General features: G+C 42.9%; 1 non-coding gene across 1 annotated transcript; it reads right to left on the bottom strand.

Annotated features, from left to right (window-relative positions):
• Positions 1-2,081: 2,081 nt before the first annotated feature.
• LOC114007989 (small nucleolar RNA SNORA84) lies at positions 2,082-2,185 on the bottom strand. The gene has a single exon (XR_003549557.1). It is a non-coding gene; the product is annotated as a small nucleolar RNA SNORA84 (small nucleolar RNA).
• Between the last annotated feature and the right edge of the window lie 11,932 nt (positions 2,186-14,117).

The raw sequence follows: 14,117 nt of genomic DNA, 5'->3' as shown, positions 1-14,117 counted from the left end.
GAAAGAAAGAAAGAAAGAAAGAAAGAAAGAAAGAAAGAAAGAAAGAAAGAAAGAAAGAAAGAAAAAGGGAAAGAAGAGAAAAGAAAAAGAAAAAGCTTTGTTTTTAAGAATTTGACAGAAATTAGACCATTCTGGGCCAGCCTATGGGTTGGCAGTTAGGGCAACTAGATCCTACATGGCCAACTGTGTGGTATGAATCCTTGACCCAGCAGCTGAAGAAACATGCCAGGCATGTGTGTGCGTGTATGCCCAAAATCCCAAAAGGAGGGAGGGATTAAAGAGAAGGTATTGTGATGTGACCATTCCCCATGGGGTTCCTTTCTCACTTTCCCTTTTCTCTCTGTCTCTCTCTGGCAAGCACAGTTACTCTCTGGCATATTAAAATAAAAACAAATACATTAGACAATTATTGTACTGGCTCTGTGGCCTAGTGATTAAGGAAGCCAGATGCCACATAGCTGACTGTGGTTCAGTCCCAGCCCAGAGGGCTTGGAAAACATGCTGGGTACATGGCATGCATATCCCACATCCCTATAGAATGGAGACATGGAGAAGGGGTTCCAGTATGACACCCTATGGGGGAGGGCGGGGGTGCTGGCACTTTCTCCCTCCCTCTCTGGCCAGTACACACACCCTCTGGCAATTAGAAAAAAAAAAATAGAAAATGAAACTATCCTTGCTTGAGATCCAAACCCTTCTCAACTGTAATTCTACAACAATTTTTTTTAAGAATTGCTTATTTAATTTTATTATCATTATTAATTTTTTAAAATGTGCTACAGAGCATGTGTGCTCACCAGAGAGAGAGAGAGAGGAAAAGTGAGAAAGCAAGCCACCAGTTCTGGGACTTGAACCATGGCTGGCCACATGAGAGTCTAGTGCCTTAACCACCACACCACCCTTGTAACAATGCTTTGAAGACTTAGTTCTATCCTCCTCAGCTAGAATCTCCCTGGCCTAGCCTTGTCAACCTGAAACACAGACTGGTGACTTGGGTGTGGTGGTGGAAGAGGGTGAAGAGAGTTAACTGGATGTACTTCTGACTCTACTGTCCTATAATTCTCAAACTCTTAAATCCAATGCTCCCTTTTAATTAAAATATTAATAATAATGGTTTATATTTTCCTTTAATATGAATTGAAAGAATGTTTGGGACTAGAATATATCTTTTTAATTTATACTTATGTGACTCCTTGGAAAACCTGGGCTTCTGCAGAGAACCTTTGCTGCAGACTTTATCTAAACTCTGACCACCCGTTTTTGAGTCCTGCCCACTACACAAACCCCAAAATTCATACATGCATTTCTGGGCTCCAGAAGTGTGTGGGGTACATGCTGCAGACCACCAAAGACAAATGGAAAGACCCTTAGTAGCTATTAAGCCCAGCACCTGCACACTTACGCAGGTACCCCAGGAGTGGGGTGGGAAGGAGTTGCAAAGGGGTGGGAGGAGCAGAAAGACTAGATACAGAACCAGAGGAGGGGAGCAGGGGGGCGGGGCAGGAGGGAACAACGCAGGAGACTGCAATGTTCTTTCCAACTCAGAGATACCATAAAAGCGAGAGCTACAGTCTCTTCTCATCAGTAACTCTGAAACAGTGTTTTGTTTTTAAAGAATTATTTATTTATTATTACTATTTTAAATATGCTAAAGGGCAGTTATAAGGTTGGGAAGTTGGGACAGGACCAAACTGAACGATTCTCTTAAAAAAATTTATTTTACCTTTCTGGTGTTCATCTCTCAGGTCCTCTTGTTATAGCATTTGCTTCCTGTTCATCTTCTTTCCTCTCCATTCGAAGTGGCTACCTTGCAGCCTTGTCAGATTCACATGGATTAAGATGAAAGGGATCTCAGGGCCAGCAGGTGGAGTGGTGGTTAAAACACTAGATTTCCACATGGCCAATCATGGTTTGAGTCCCAGATCTGGTGGCTTGTTTTCTCTTTTTCCCTCTCTCTCTGGTCAAATCAAAAACATAATAATAAAGAATATTAAATCAAATAAGTCTAAAAAAAAGAAAAACACCATGAGCGTTATTTTCCAACATAAAGTACAGTCATGCACTGTATAACGACTTTTAAGTCATGTACCGGTGACCAGGCTATGGAGCTGCTGAGGAGGAACAGTCCCATGCATAACGCACAGCATTGCTCTTGTTCATTAACAGCATCCAGTAACCACAGGGCAGTCAATTTCCAAATGCCAGTTCCAACCTATCAATCAACCAGTCGATTGATAACAGCCTACTAATGGGTCACAACTTAATGTTTTGTTTGTTTGTTTTTGCTATAGGGCTTGTGCACTCGCCAGAGAGAGACAGAGAGAGGGGAGGGAGGAGTGAGAATCAACCCTTAGGGGAGATGGCCACACTGTGATACCTTCTCTTCCATTCTCCTCTCAGGATTTTGGGCATGCACGCGCGCACACACACACCTGGCATGATTTTGTGTGTGCGCGCGCGCACACACACACACACACACCTGGCATGATTTTGTGTGTGTGCGCGCACACACACACATACACACACACACACACACACACACCCCTGGCATGATTTTCAAGCTGCCAGATCTGAAGCTTGAAACAAGAAGCTGACCATGTGGCATCCAGTCACCTTAACCTCCACACCACGTGCTGGCCCATACAACCCACATTTAATTTTTGTTTGTTTGTTTTTAATTTGCTAGAGGGCATGTGCACTCACATTGGGTTAGTGCAAAGAGCTCCTGACCAATTTTACGGAAGTCTGCCAAATGTAGACTGATTTTCAACTCCTGTCTCCGGAATATGCCTGAACTAGAGAAAGATATCTGTCTACCCTCGCCTGACCAAACCAGTTTCCCAGAGAAACAGCTCTCTGTGGGGGGCAGAGAGACAGTACACATCTACCTTATTCATTCTTTGAATTGGGGCATTATTTATTTATTTATTTATTTATTTATTTATTTATTTTTGTAGAGGTTTTTGCCTTAGGACATATGAGAGAGACAGAAATAGTGAAAGGGAAAGGGAGAGATCACCCCCCAGAAGGGATCACCATAGTCCCTTTTCCTCCATTCTTCTCCCAAGATCTTGGACATGCATGCACACGTGACTGGCATGAGTTTCAAGTCACCAGGTCTGGGACTTGAACTGCGGTCAGCCATGTAGTGTCTGCTATGCGATCTGCTGGTTCCGAAGTTAGTTATAATGAAGGCTGATTGTTTTATTTTATTTTACTGTCTTTGTTTAGAAACCTGGCAAGAGTGTTCACTGAATATGCAAATACCAGGGGGAGCTTTAAAAATACAAAAACATAACCAACCAATCAAAAAAAAAAAAAAAACACAGGCAGCCTTGCTTAGGAGGGGCTTAGAGTAGTGCTAGGGACCTACCTTCCTCCTCCCTTCCACTGCAGATTGGAGAGATAGGGCCATTTGTTTAGATTGTACCATGACCTCAAGCAACAAACAAAACAAGAAAGTCAGCAGTAGCTTGCAAATGAAAACTGAACCCCTGTAACATCAGGCCTCCAACCTACAAGATCTTGGAGGACTCTAAAAACAGAAATAAACAAAAATTATGTTGCAAGGGGCTAGCAGTCGGCGTGGTGGCTAAGGCAGCTAGACTCCCACATGACTGACCATGGTTTGAGTCCCAGACCTATCTGCTTTCTTTCTCACTTCCCTTCTCTCTCTCTGTCTCTCTCTGGTCAATTTCAAAAAGATAAAACAAAATAATGACAACAAATAAAATTAAATAAAATAATTCTTTTAAAAAATTATGTTGCAAGATCCAACTTGAAATTAAGCCACTTAGTACATTCTTAGTAATCTTTATGTTGAAACCATTACTTCTCAGTCTAAAAGTGATCAAGATGAACTTATGAAAAATTCTGACAGTTTACTGTCTTCATCAACATCTATCTTCCATTAGGATAAGCAGATTCATTAAGTTCATGATTTCTTTTATTTTAAAAAAATTATTTTTAAAATAATATTGCTATAGGGCACATGCACTCACCAGAGATAGAGAGGGAAAGTGAGACTGCAAGCCACCAGGTCTGGGTCTCAAACTGCTGTCGACCATGTGGGAGTGCAGCACCTTTACCACCATCCCACCTGCTGCCTAAGTTCATGATTTCTTATTTGTCTGACATATCTCAACTAAAAATAACATGAGGTCTTTCTAGTTTATTTTGACCACACTTGAATTTCATAAGAAAGTATGAATTTTGCAAGGCATGTCATTCTGAGACCTCTTGTATACAAAATGGTAGCTCCCAAAACTTTTAATAAGTAACATTTGTTCAATGCCTATTAATACCAGGATTTTTAAAAACATTTCCTATCTTATATGTAACAATCTCCATAAGTATTTTATTCCGTGAGATTCAGAAATGATACAGGTAGTAAAAAGAAGAAACAGGAATTGAATCCCTGATGTGCCTCTCTCCAGAAATCTGTGATCTTCTCCTACCACCACCCTGCTTTGTCTGAAGAGAAGTAGGCTCTATTTTTTTTGCTAATTGGCGAAAAGCTACAAAGACCATCCTCAGAACAGAATACCTACCCAGAGCAACTCTCATCCTCTTCTCTCCATCTCCCTCTCACCTTTCCTTTCTCCTTTCCTTATTACTCAGTACCCTGCTTTCCTCCCGTTCTCAACTCCCTTCTTATCAAATGGAGCTTTCAACAAAAATCAGAGCAGAGGGGCCAGGAGATGGCATAGCAGTTATGTCGGCATGTGTGCACGTGTGTCCAAGATCCAGGAGGAGAGTGGAGAAGAATGGATTGTGGCATGGCCATCCCAAAGGCAAAAACCTCTCCAACCTTTCCTACCCATAAATGTTACCATCTAAGAGGTTCTCTGAGATGTTAATGATGGTGTGGGAGCTGTTCTCTCCATTTCAAGGAAGCCCAATAGATATTTTTAATTTTTTCTAGGTTAGTCAAATTCTTTGGCTTTTGTCTAGAATCCCAACAACTCATTGTGGTAGGCTTGGTTGTCTTAAGGGAAAATAAACCAATCAACTAATGCTAGTTTTTCAGTAGGTTGAAATCTTTCCAAGCCTTGAGATTTACCCTGGGAGCTATTTAGACAGTAAAAAGGTAGGAGATTTGCAGTCTTATCTCTGGGAATAAAGCCCTAAACCAAAGTGTTAACCTCTTCAGTAAATATTCAGGTAACAGTGCCATTGTGTTGCAGAAGACTTTGAATAGAAGATACATTTAACTTCAATCCATAGATATCTAGGTCCCTAAAGTATAACCAGTCATTTACAGTGGTTAAGATATGGGCTTTGGGCCGGCAGATGGTGTGGTGGTTACATGGTAAACCTTGGTTAGTTCTGGATCTGGTAGCTTGAAAATCATGCTGGGCAGCAGTGGCATGGTGGTTGAGGCTGTGGACTCCTGTGTGGTCAACCGTGGTTCAAATCCAGGACCTGATGGCTTAAAACTCATGCTGGGCATGTGTGTGCATGCCCCAAATCCAAGATGAGACTGGAGGAGAAAAGATTATAGCATGACCATTCCCTCTGGGAGGTGATTTCTTGCTTTCTGTCTCTCTGTCTCTCCAGTAGAGCATGCGCCCTATAGCAAAAAATCTCTCAAAAAAAGTTATGTAGGGCATGGGTTTGTGCATGCTCAAGATTCCAGGAGGAAAATGGAAGAGAAGGGATTGTGGCATGGCTGCACTCTCTGGGGGAGGAGGATCACCTTCCCTCTCACTGTCTCTGTCTGGCTCCTGTAAGAGCACATGCCTTATGGCAAAAACCTTAAAAAAAAAAAAAAGAAAAGAAAAGAAAAGAAAAGAAAAGGAAGAAAGAAAAAGAAAAAAGATAACTGCCTTTAAAAAATGTTTTCTTGTCACCAGCAGATGGTGTGATGGTTAACATCGCAGGACTCCCACGTAGTTGACCATGGTTTGAGTCCCAAACCTGGCAGCTTAAAACTCACACCAGGTGCAGGTGTGTGCATGCCCAAAATCCTGAGAAGAGAATGGAGGAGAGAATGGACTATGGTATGGCCACCTCCCCTAGGAGTAATGTCTCACTTTCTGTCTCTCTGTTTCTCTCTGTCTCTAAAGGCAGGTACACACTTTATAGCAAAAATCTGTCTACCAAAAAAATGTCTTTATTCATGATAGAGAATGAGCAAGAGAGAGAGAGAGAAATGCACCTTCCAAAGGGTCAAGTCATGTCACAATTGCTGTCCTCCTGTCTAGTCCTCCAGCCCTTCAAATCTTGGGCACTCGCATACATGCCCAGTGTGTTTCAGGTTGACTGGGCCTGGAATTAAAAATGTGCCATGTGGGATCCAGCTTCTCTTGAGCATTACCATGCACCACAGAGCCAGCCAGAGATAATGGACTTGGACAGCAGAGAGAGACACACAGTTCTAATCCTATCTGTGTCACTTCCTGTGAGCTACTGACCAAATGCTTGAACTCTGTGCATCGGTTTCCTCACTTGGGAAGCAATGGCAATACAATAGGATACCAGCCGGATACAATGAGATCATTGCATTCAAAGTATACACTGCTTGACATGTAGTAACTGCTCAACAAACGTCATAAACACACATTTTAAAGGACTATAACTTAAATTTGTCTTTCACTATGATATAGGCATGACTCCTCATCCCCTACCAACCCACCCATTAATCATTTTTTTAATTTAATTTAACTTTATTTATTTGAATTTGACCAGAAAGGGAGAGAGTGAGTGAGAGAGAGATGGAAAATGAGAAAGCAAGCTGCCAGGTCCAGGACTCAAACCACAGTTAGGCCACGTGGGAATCCAGTGCCTTTAACCACCATACCACCTGCTGGCTCCTATTTTGTTTTTGCTTTCATTCTCTGAATTAGTTGAATGTTTTAGATGATATTGAAAATGCCAGGTCAGCCAGTGGAGCGGTAGTTAAGGCAGCTGGATCCCTCATGACCAACTGCAACATTTGAATTCCAGACTCAGCTGCTTTGAAAACATCCCAGACCCATGTATGTGCATGGCTAAAACCCTGAGAGAAGAATGGAGGCGAAAAGATTGCGTTGTGGCCACCCACGACGTGTACACCCGATGTACACCTGATTTATCACCAGGCGTTCCCTGATGTGTGCCAGATTACGATAGACAGTGTCCCTGAACACCTTCAGCACTTCCTGAACGTTGGCTAGGGGGTGTTTTCTTTCTTTCTCTGTCTCTCCCTGTCAAGCACACACACCCTCTAGCAAATTAAAAAAAAAAACACACACACACAACCTGACACAAAAGCAGAGGGAGAATGTAGGCTGGGCCTGAAGGTAGTTTGTCCTTCAGTTTACCCTGAGGGAGGCCCACTTTGAGGCTGATCAGTGCAACAGCACGTGGGCCTCTACTACAGAGGAGAAGAGAAGGAAAGGACAAATGCAGATCCTGTTCTTGGGAAGCTTGCCCTCTCATGGGGAGCCAGGAGTCATGATGGAAGAGAAAGAGACCCGGCAAAAATGTATTTGGTTAAGTATAAATACTGACATTCGGGTGTTAGGAGGGAAGATCTCCCCGAACAGCATCTGACACAGCTTCGTTGTGGGTGAATGACTGGTCAGGGGAGGCTGCCATGCTCTGCCATCCCCCATTCACTAAACTACCTAGATCTTCTATCCCTCCAATCTGTCCCCCACAAAAGCTGCCCTAAAGCACTACTTTAATCATGGTACTTCTCAGCCAAAGCACCTGTGACGTTCTTTTATCTGTGGCATTAAGTACAGACTTCTTAGCCGCTCCAATGTACACCTGATTTATCACCCAGTGCTCCCTGGTGTGTGCCAGATTCCTATAGACATTGTCCCTGAATAAATTCAGCACATCCTGAGTGTTTGCTCTTCTACACCTTTGTTTATTCTAGCTGGAATGTCCTTTTGTCCCTCCTATCTCAAATGTCACTCCTCTCTTTGAAGCGTTCCCTAATCCTTTTTTTTTTTTTTTTTTTGAGATGATTGTGCTATGTCACCCAGGCTGGACTCAAACTTGTGATCCTTTTGCTTCAGCCTCCCTAGATCTGGAATTACAGGCATGCACCATCACACCTGGCCTAATTCGCTTAGCATTTCCCTCATCTGAAATTTGGAACCCTTATCATTTGATCCCTGGCATGGGTCTTTGTAAATCTTTTATTAGTATTCATGCTAGAGAGCATGTGCATGCGTCATACAGAGAGAGCAAGAGAGAAACACTCTTGGCAGAGTCTCATCACACAGCAATCTCATCCCCCTAGCCCTCTAGCTCATAGGGTCTTGAGCAAGTGTGAACACATCTGGCATTTTTTTCAGATTGACCAAGAGATCTCAGTTTGCTACCAACCGGGCTAACAGACTGGGATGTAATTTTTATTTTTTAATGTATTATTATTATTACACCAGTTTTCAGATTGTGAACTCCTTAAAGGCAGGCATAATGTCTTACTTTGGATGGCAACCTCTGCCAGCACTTAATGTGTGCTCAAGAAGTGGCTGGTGATTGAATCAGAGCTAAGTTAGCTCAGCAACCCCCAATCTAATTCACATTTATCAATATTCTAACAATTCCCCTCCAGGTGAAATAGGAATGATTCCATTTTACGCAGGAACAGGAGGCTGAACCCTGGAGAATAAAAATAATTGGTTCTAAGGGGGTTGGAGGAGGCCCGTATGGAAACTTTCAGACCAGAGCAAATCCAGTGATAACTCTGCTCGTCATTCTCCTGTCTGTTTAGTCTCTTTGGTCTTGAAGGGTCTGGTGACAGCCTGGAATGGATTAAGCCCAGAATGGCAACTGTGGATCTCTGGGTCTGGGCTGAAGTAATACATCACTTTGAACTGCCTTCTCAAAAATTTAAAAAGTGAAAAGAAAGAATAATAGGAAATGTAGACCTCAGAGAAATGTATTGCAAAGTAAAACTTTAAACAGCTTTAAAATTCAATGTTTTTCTTCCCTGAAAATACTGAGGACAGCTGGCCTCTGCTGTTTTTCATCGTATAAATTGCTTTGCTTGAAAGGCAAGTGGGGGGTAAATATAGCAGCAGTATCTCTGATGTAACCCTCTCTGACCTGGCCTGCACATGTCCTTGACATTGCCCTTCAGAAAGGAAAGAGAAGACAAAGTGTGTCTTCATTACTGAGCGTAAGAGAAACTCCAAATCCCAGCCATTATCAGGGCACAGGGGAGCTGATGACTATAAAGCACAAAAATAAAGAAATGAAGGATGCTAGTGATGTTTCAAGTCCCCTGTGTTTGACTTGGCTGCCCCTGGCAGGCAGGCGAGTCAGAGCCAGAGCCAGTCAATCAGCAGTATTTACTGAGGTGGAGGTGGCCAGATGCCCTGTCTGAGAAACCACGTGCAGCCCAGCTTCCAGTTCTGCACATTGCATTTTCAAAAGTGTCCTGCCTAAGATGCTTTGTAGGTTACTGAGTCCTTCCTTCTCCTCGGTCTTTCCAGAGTCTCTTTATTTTGAAAGGCACAGCTGAAAGATAGCAATAAAAAAGCTTTAACTTGCAAATAGCCTTAAAGAAACATAAAAATAATAATTATGGTTATCCCTGGTGAAGGCACTGGGTGGGTAGGGGATGAAGTTAAGAGGATTGGGGCTGTTAGGAAGGCTGAGTGGAGAATGGCCCCTTAGGTTTTGATCTTTGTTGCTGAATCTCTTACAACAAGAATGATTCATCGAATTACGTTGGTAATGTTTTTAGAGGTTTTGCCTTAGGGTGCATGTACTCGCTGGAGAGAGCAAGAGAGACAGAAACAGCGAGAGGGAAAATCACTTCCCCCCACCACCGCAGTCCCTTCTTTATTCTCTTCCCAGGATCTTGGCCACACACACACACACACACAAGTGTATTTCAAGCCACTGGGTCCGGGACTTGAACTGTGGTCAGCCATGTAGGAGTCCAGCAATGTAACTACTATGCTATCAGCTGGCCCCACATTTATAATTTTTTTTGTAAGGAAGGAAATAAACAATGTCTGAAGAAACAACTTACCTGTGATTTATATAGGAAACTTAATCTAGACAATTTATATCCTATAACTAATATGCCACGGTCTTATTCTCAGTGTTTAAGTACAACGCCTTAACCCTTTTTTATTTAGTACCTGAAGTGTAAAATTTTTAAATTAAGGTCAACAGGTAGCATAGTGGTTAAGGCACTGCAGTTTGAGTACCAGATCTGGTGACTTGAAAATCACACCGTGTGTGTATGCGTGCCCAAAATCAAGAGAGGAGAATGGTGGGGAAGGGACTGCAGTATGGCAATCCCCCTGGGGGGGGGGTTGATTTCCCACTTTCTCTGTCTCTGTCTCGCTCCAGCATGCACACATGTCCTATGGCAAAAACCTAAGAAAAAACAATTTTTAATTATACCCTATATATATTTATATATACTGTTTAAAAAATAATTATTAATTTAATTTAATTTTTTTTAAAATTTTTTGTTATAGGGCATGTGCACTCATCAGAAAGAGACAGACACAGAGAGTGAGAGCGAGAGTGAGAGCTAGAGAGAGAGCAAGAGAGAGAGAGAGAGAGGGAAAGTGAGAAAGCAAGCCACCAAGTCCTGGACTTGGACCATGGTCAGTCATTAGGAGTCTAGTGCCTTAACCACCGTGCCACCTGCTGGCCCATATGCTTTTAACAAACTTCATCAGAAGGTGCATGCAATTGCAGAAAAGACAGAGAGAGAGAAGAGGCCCATCCCTTCAAATAGGCTGTGGTCACGTCACAATCCCTTCTCCATCTCTCCAATCTCTTGGGATTTGGGGGCATGCATACACATGTACCCAGCTTGTTCAAGCCTCTGGGGCCAGGATTCAAACCATGAGGTCGACTATGTGGGATCTGGCTTCTTTAATCACTAGGTCACAGGGCGGGCCCTCTTATTTTTATCTTAGCAAAGAAATAAGAAAGTTATCAAAAGAGAGAAATCAATAAAATAAGGGGCAGCCCCATGGCCTAGTAGTTAAGGGAGCCAGATTCCATATGGCTTACCTCACGGTTTGAATTCCAGCCCCAGTGGCTTGAAAATCATACTGGGAGCATGTGCATTTGTGCTCCAAATCCCAACAGGATAGAGAGATAGAAGAGAAGGGCTTGCAGTGTGACCACACCCCATTGGGGGGTGCTTCCCCCACCCCCCATCTCTTTTTTTTCTCTGTCTTTCTCTGGTAAGCACATATACCTTCTGGCAAATAAAAAAAAGAAAAACGAGAACCTTGTGATAGTATCCTTGGTGTGCATGACCACCCCCTCTTTGAAGATCACGAGTTAACAGAACAACATGGTACTATTGGGTCATAGAAAAAGCCATGATATATTTTTGCATAGAAGAACATAGAAAAATACGTAAGGACTTTTCCAACGAGTTAACCTATTCGTCAATGTACATAAGTCCCTCGCACGATGCCTCACACATACTGGTTACTCTGTGAGAACAAGGACTCTTTCTCTCCTCCTTCTTATCCAAGGAAAAGGACAAGATTAACACCAAAGAATTTCAGTTTGTACGCATCTGGCCCAGGAAAGTTATAGATAGGAAGTATGTTCAATATTATCTCACCAAGGCTCCTAATCTTCAGACAGGTAAACTGAGGCCCAAGGAGCAGTACTCATTTCCCACAAGCCACAAATCCATTGACTGGCATAGCCAAGTGTCTGAATGAACTCTTCTAAACTTCCACGAACACCTCTGTCTCAGTTTTAAACTAATTAAAGGACTAAAATGACTGGGACCAGCAGGTGGTGTAGTGGTTAAGGTACTGAACTTCCACATGGCTGACTGTGGTTAGAGTCCGGCCAGAGTGACTTGAAAGTCATGCCAGGGGTGTGTGTGCATGCCCAAAATCCTGAGAGGAGAATGGAGGAGAAGGGATTGCAACATGGCCATCCACCCCTAGAGGGGTGATTTCTCTCTTTTCGTCTCTGTCCAGTGAGTACACGTGCTCTATGGCAAAACCCCCAAACCCAAAAAATGACTAAAATTACTCATTTTCATACTAACTATATTTTCTCCCTCTCTCTTAGTGTGACCAGTTAAGAATTTTTATTTTATGGGGCCTGCAGGTGGCATGGTGGTTAAGGGCGACAGACTCTCACATGACTTTCCGCGGTTCAAGTCCCGGACCTGGGGGCTTGATTTCTCACTCTCTCTCGCTCTCTCTTTCTCTCTCCCCCCTCTCTCTCTCATTTTGTCCCTCTCTGGTCAAATTTAAATAAAGTTAAATAAAAATAATTCTTAAAAAAAAAAAAGAACTTTTATTTTATGAGGCCAGCAGGTAGTGTAGTAGCTAAGGTTCTGGACTCCCATGTTGTTGACCACAGTTCGAGTCCTGACCCAGTGGCCCAAAACTTAATGCCAGGTACTTGTGTGTGTGCCCAAAATCCCGAGAGGAGAATGAAGGAGAAGAGATTGTGGTGTAGCCATCCCCTGGGGAGTGATTTCTTACTTTCTGTCTCTCTGCCTCTTTGACAAGCACACACACCCTATTGCAAAAATCTCTCCAAAAAGAAAGAATTTTTCATGGCTAGCAGGTGATGTGGTGGTTAAGATGCTGGACTCCCACATGGTCAACTACAGTTTGAGTCTCAGACTTGGTAGCTTGCTTTCTCACTTTCTCTCTCTCTATCTGTTTCTCTCTGGTGAACGCATATGTCCTATATCAAATTAAAAAAATAATAACAATAAGGGGCCAGCAGGTGGCATGGTGGTTAAGATGGCTGGACTCCCACATGGCTGACCATGGTTCAAGTCCCAGACCTGGCAGCTTGCTTTCTCACTTTCCTTTTCTCTCTCTGTCTCTCTCAGGTAGACTTAAAAAAAATAATAATGACAATGAATAGCACTAAATAATTCTTTAAAAAATAATAACAATAATAAATAAAATTAAATAAATGAAAAAAATAGAATTGGGGCCAATAGATGCATAAATGAAAAAAATAGAATTAGGGCCAATAGATGGCATAATGATTATGTCACTGGATTCCCATGTAGTTGACCATGGTTTAAGTCCCAGACCTGGTGGCTTGAAACTCACACTGGACACATGTGCATGCATACATGCCCAATATCCTGAGAGGAGAATGCAGAAGGGGTTGTGGCATAGCCATCCCCCCTGAGGAGTGATTTCTGATTTCTTACTTTCTGTCTCTCTGTCTGTCTCTGTCTCTCCAGCTAATGCATGCACCCTACAGTTTTTATTTTATGGGGCCAACCTGGTGGTTTGGTAGGTGAGGGAGTCAGATCCCACATGCACAGTTCAAGCCCTGGCCTTAGTGGCTTCAAGATCACTCCAGGAGTGTGTGTCCATGTGTGCTCCAAATCCTGAAGGAGACAGAGAAATGGGGGGGGAGGGGTTGCAGCATGACTGTGTTCCATTGGGGGGGTGCTTTCTACCTCTCTCTCTCATCTCTCTGTCTCTCTAATGAGCTCATGTACCCTCTAGCAAAATTTTTTAAAAATATTACTTTACACCTAGATGTGCATGTAGGATTAAAGTTTCAGAGGGAATAGAAAATGCAATAAAAACTTTAAAATCGAAGTACTGGGCTCAAGGGACTAGCAGTTAGCGTAACGGCTATATCACTGGACTCCCATGTAGTCGACTGCGGTTCGAATCCTGGACTCAGTGGCTTAAACTTACACTGGGTGCGTGTGCGTGTGTGCCCAAGATCCCGAGAGGAGAATGGAGGAGAAGGGATTGCAGCGTGACCATCCCCCCTGGGGGGTGATTTCTCGCTTTCTGTCTCTATGTCTCTCTCTGTCTGTCTGGCGAGCGCACGCGCCCTACAGTGAAAATCTCTCCAAAAAAAAAAAAGTACTGGGCTCAAGACATTTGGCACTATCCCAGAGCATAATATGTGAAGAATTGGTATGGTTTATTATTACTAACATCATAATCCTCGTCTGTTTTGACTTCTTTGCATGAGTGAGTTTTTTGTTTTTTGTTTTTTTTAATGTTGCCAGAGGGGGCATGTGCTCTTGTGCATGTGGCGTGGGGAGGGGGACAAGTGAGGAAGCGTTTCCATGGAGATGTTCATGTGCAATCCCTTCTTCTCTGCTGCCTCCTTCTTTCAGGATTCTGGGCACATACGTACATGCCTTTCTTTGGGTGTTTCTCAAGCCA

Source organism: Tupaia chinensis, unplaced genomic scaffold, assembly GCF_000334495.1.
Source record: "Tupaia chinensis unplaced genomic scaffold, TupChi_1.0 Scaffold000270_2, whole genome shotgun sequence".
NCBI classification, from domain to species: Eukaryota; Metazoa; Chordata; class Mammalia; order Scandentia; family Tupaiidae; genus Tupaia; species Tupaia belangeri.
This window is presented reverse-complemented; position numbering and strand designations above follow the sequence as displayed.